General features: G+C 35.9%; 1 pseudogene; it reads right to left on the reverse strand.

Annotated features, from left to right (window-relative positions):
• Positions 1 to 470: 470 nt before the first annotated feature.
• On the reverse strand, positions 471 to 582 carry LOC140617742 (U6atac minor spliceosomal RNA; annotated as a pseudogene).
• Positions 583 to 4,700: the final 4,118 nt, after the last annotated feature.

A 4,700-nucleotide genomic window follows, 5' to 3' on the forward strand; every position in this document is an offset into this window, starting at 1 on the left:
TTGTGAACACACATAAAATTTCCATTGGATATGTATCTGTGAATGGAATTTCTGGGTCATGTGTAATATGTAGCGGTACTAGATAATACCAGTTTTCTGAAGTAGTTGCAGCAATTAATGCTCACTTAGCAGTGTATGAATTCCAGCTGTTCCATACCCTTACCAGTACTTGGCATTTTCTATCTTTATGTTATATTATTCTGATGAGTATACAATAGCTTGTTCTCATGGGTTCTATTTGTATTTTCTTAACATAATTAGTAGAGTTATATGTTTTTCTTTTTTTGCCATTTGGATGTCCTCTTTTGTAAAGTGATGAATTTCTTACACATTCTGGATAGAATTCCTTTGTCAGATATATGTGCGACAAATAAATTCTCCCACTCTCTAGATTGCTTGACTCTGTTAATTTCATCTTTTGATGAAGAAAGGTTATTTTTAATACGGTTTGATATATGTCAACAGTTAGTGGAATATCATGATTAGATGCCACAAAATGCACAGCAATATCTCAACCATAAATGTATTGTATTGGTCACTAGGACCTTCTCATCCTTTTCTGACCTCTCTTTCATACAATACCAATTTAACAAGATTTTGCCAGTAAGGGAGAATACATAAATGATTACTCCAAGTTACCTACGCTGGGTGATCTTGAAGGTACTGTTAACAGAATCAGATAAGTCAATAAGAGATGCCTCTGTCATTTTTATTTTTTTAAAGATTTATTTGAGAGAGAGAGAGAGAGAGAGTTTGTGTATGCAAGCAAGTCGGGGGGTTGAGGGGAGGAGTAAAAGAGTCTTTGCAGTGGGATCTCAGGACCCTAAGATAATGACCTGAGCCAAAACCAAGAGTCAGACACTTAACCAATTGTGCTACCCAGGCTCCCCAAGAGATGCCTTTTTAGGGATAAACACAGTTTTGATTTGGGACAAAATGAGTTTGAGGTATTTATAAGACATTGAAGTAGAAATTTCCAGTAGGCCTCAGACTTTAAGAGCATAACAAGTTGAAACTGGAATTGGTTGAAATTACTGAGAGGAGACCATAGATACAAGAACACAAATGGAAGCTGAATCTAAATATGCCTCCAGGTAGTGGTTAGAGGGGGATATGTCTTCAGTCACCTGTTAGACATTTTTTTAAGCTGTAAGTCTCATTGTCACCTCACACCCAAAGCAGTTAAAATAGAGCTCATATTCTCCTTCTGGTTCCCAGCACCTTCTTCCCCTTCATTGGAGTTCACATTTCTGAGAAGTTTAGCTCTGGTTCTTCTAGTTACTCAGACACCAAGCTTTCAAGTCAACAGTGACTCCTCATTCTTTTTCACCCCTTTTTTTTAGTCTTTAAGGCCTATTAATTCTTTTATTCATTCCTTATTTTTATTTTCATGGACTTTTCCTTAAGCTATATTAATGATCTCTCAAACTCTCAAATGTTGGCCTCTTACCCACTTTTCTTTGTTTGCAAAACATTTTTTTAGTATTTAATCATTAAGCCAAGTACTATGCCAAATGCATTATATAAAAATATTTTTTTAATTTTCATATACTACTATGAGAAATCTGGGAACATAAAGTGTTTAAGTACCTTGCTGGTGGCCATACCGAGCCAGGGATCCAACCCAGATACATGGGAACCTGAAGTCATCTGTTAACTTGTATCATTTTCTTCCTCCACACAACTACCACATTAATAGTCTTAAAACCTTTTTCATATTTTATCTCTTCTACATCCTTCTTCACCCATGAGATAAAGCGGTAAAAAGGTAAAGTGGTAAAATTTGGCAATATACAAAGCCCTCTGTAAATATGACTTCCACCCATTTCTCCAAACTTTCATTAATCATCTGTTCTGGTAAAGTTGATGTGATCCCACACCCTGCCCCACTGCTATAATATACTTATCTCAGAATAGTGTTTTATCTCACACTATAGCTCTAAAATGGTTACTCCCCACCCCATCCCTTACAATTTAAAATAATTATATTGCATTTCTCTGATGTAAACTGCAGTTACCTAAACCATTAATGTAGAGGGGTTTTTGTGCCTATCATTCAAATTTTACTTTTTCCCTAAAGAATAAAATGATTTTAAGATTTTGTTGATCTATTTATTTGAGAAAGACAGAAAGAGAACACACAGGAGGAGGGACAAAGGGAGATGGAGAGAGAGAATCTCAAGCATAGTGTGGAGCCTGATGCAGGGCTCGATCTCAGGACCCTGAGATCATGACCTGAGCTGAAATCAAGAGTCTGACACTCAACCAACTGAGCCCACCCAGGCACCCCAGGGGAAAAAAAATAAATCCCTTTATTATTCTTTTCATGCACAAAATTATAAACTCTAAGTCCATTTTATAAATGTTTAGGAAGTAGTGAACTACTGTAAGACATACTAACCACCCAGTGGTATCATATTCACTGTATTATTTTTTTAATCATTAATGAAGACTATAAAGTCTTTATACCAGTCTAATCACCTTTCAAAGTTGGATATATCTATCATTGTTGGATATAAGAATTTTCCAACTGACTTCAAGCCATTTGATGGTAACTATAGTTGCAAGACAAATTCAGTTCTAATTTTCTAAAATAATATTTTTAAATATACTAATGCCCTAAGTCTGATGTCCTTTAGCCATTTACTTTCCAAGTGATTGAATAAATTTGTCAAAACATATTTGGCAGTACTTTCCTTGGTAAAGCCACACTATAGTACATGATTATAACAACGGGAATATCTATAAGCCTGGCATCCTAAGAGTTGTTCCTTGTTTGAATTATGTTGCAAAGTTTGACACATGTTGAACACTACATTTTTACTATCCCACTTTTTTTTTTCATTTAATCTTCAAGCATTCCAGTGACTACTGTGTTTTTCAAAAATCCTAAAAATACATTATTTCTTTAAAATAGATAGGGGTGCCTGGATGGCTTAGTAGCTTAAGCATCTGACTCCAGCTCAGGTCATGGTCTCAAGGTCTTGGAATGGAGCCCCATGTAGGGCTCCATACTCATGGGGAATCTGATTGTCCCTTCTCCTTTGCCCACTCCTGACTCATGCTCTCTCTCACTCTCTCTCGCTCTCTCTCTTAAATAAATAAATAAATAAATAAATAAATAAATAAATAAATAAATAAAATCTTTAATAAAATATAATAATTGGTATATATTTTTCTACTGTTTTATAATCTTAGAATAGAAGATCCTTCATGAATCACCTAGTCCAATATTTCAGCTCACAAGTGAGAAAATGAATACCTACAGTGGCGCTATGCTCAAAGTTTATAATTTGTTAGTGCTAGAACTTGAGGTTCTTCAATTTTGACTTAATGCTTTTTCTACTTAACACACTATTTTCTGTTTTGTATTCTTAATATATTTTTAAGAAACATATAGTTTGAAAATTCAAAAGTTCTGGCAAATCTTATTCTTCTTACAGTTGACAGCAGCCTCAGCACTGAACCTTGATACTCAGAAGCAAGTGCTCTTAACCACACAAGCCGCTTCTTCTGTGGTTCATATCTCTTGCTCTGAATTAATATAAATACTTTTCTTTGATTTTTCAACTCAGAGGCATAATCTGTAGAATTTTGCCCCACACTACACACACATTCCTTAAGTCCCTATCCTTTGAATACTTTTATTTCAGAATTTTTGATACTGTCAAAATTTCCTGTTTATAAGTAATTGTTTTTCAGGGCTGGAATTTCTTTCTTTTGTTTCTCCAAATCTTTCCGCCTTATTTAGTTTGAGATCTTTGCAGCTTGGTTCATGGATTCTAGCCTTGCCCATTGCACAGTATATACTGATCCAGATGATAAACCAGTGAACTATGTCAAAAGCACTCTCAATATTACATTTGACAAAAAAGTTTTGTACTTTTCACATAGCTTGTTGCCCCATAAAAGGGTTAACAGCACAATTTTTTAAAAATAAATTAAGAAGTATTTATAGGGAAAAAAAAGTACTTTTCTTACCAAGAAAAGTACTGCCAAATATGTTTTGACAAATTTATTCAATCACTTGGAAAGTAAATGGCTCCTTTTTAAAACTGGTTAGTTTGGTATATATCTTTCACTAATTCTTGCACTAAATTACTTTTGATAGACACATCAATCACATTCCCATTAATGGCCATATGGGGTTGTTTTGGGTACATATGTCAGAGTTTAGCTAAGCTACCCCATGGCGTTGCTGCCTTAGCATCCATTGTATTTGGCCAGGCAGCCTTCAGTGACTTTTAAACTGACACTCGCCCCCTCATGCAACCGTGTGCCCTAATAGCAGCTATTGTGACTTTGTTAAATTAACATTAATTAAAAAAGAACCCCCTGAGTATTACAGTTCAATAACAGGAGGAACTGAAATACAGATTATTACTCCCAGGTCCTGGAGGAAGTACCCAGTACATCTCCAGTGGCCACAGCCTGAGGTCAAAGTGGAGTGTAGACAGAAAGAATCAGGTGCAGGTGCACTGCCTTGAATAGGGTCAGTGCTTTATGAGGGTGGAGTGCTTTGAAATTCCCAGACTAAGTCTAGATTGGTCAATTGAAACCAAAAAGAACAGGATTTTGGTAAGCTCCAAGGAGGTCTTATTCTAGGCGTGCACAAGGGGAAGGCCTGGGAGGTAGGGGAGAATGTTTCCCATGAAGGTGCAGTGGTTGTTGTCACGCCAGAACTTCACACTTGCGACTCT

Source organism: Canis lupus, chromosome 25 (genome assembly GCF_048164855.1).
Source record: "Canis lupus baileyi chromosome 25, mCanLup2.hap1, whole genome shotgun sequence".
NCBI lineage: Eukaryota > Metazoa > Chordata > Mammalia > Carnivora > Canidae > Canis > Canis lupus.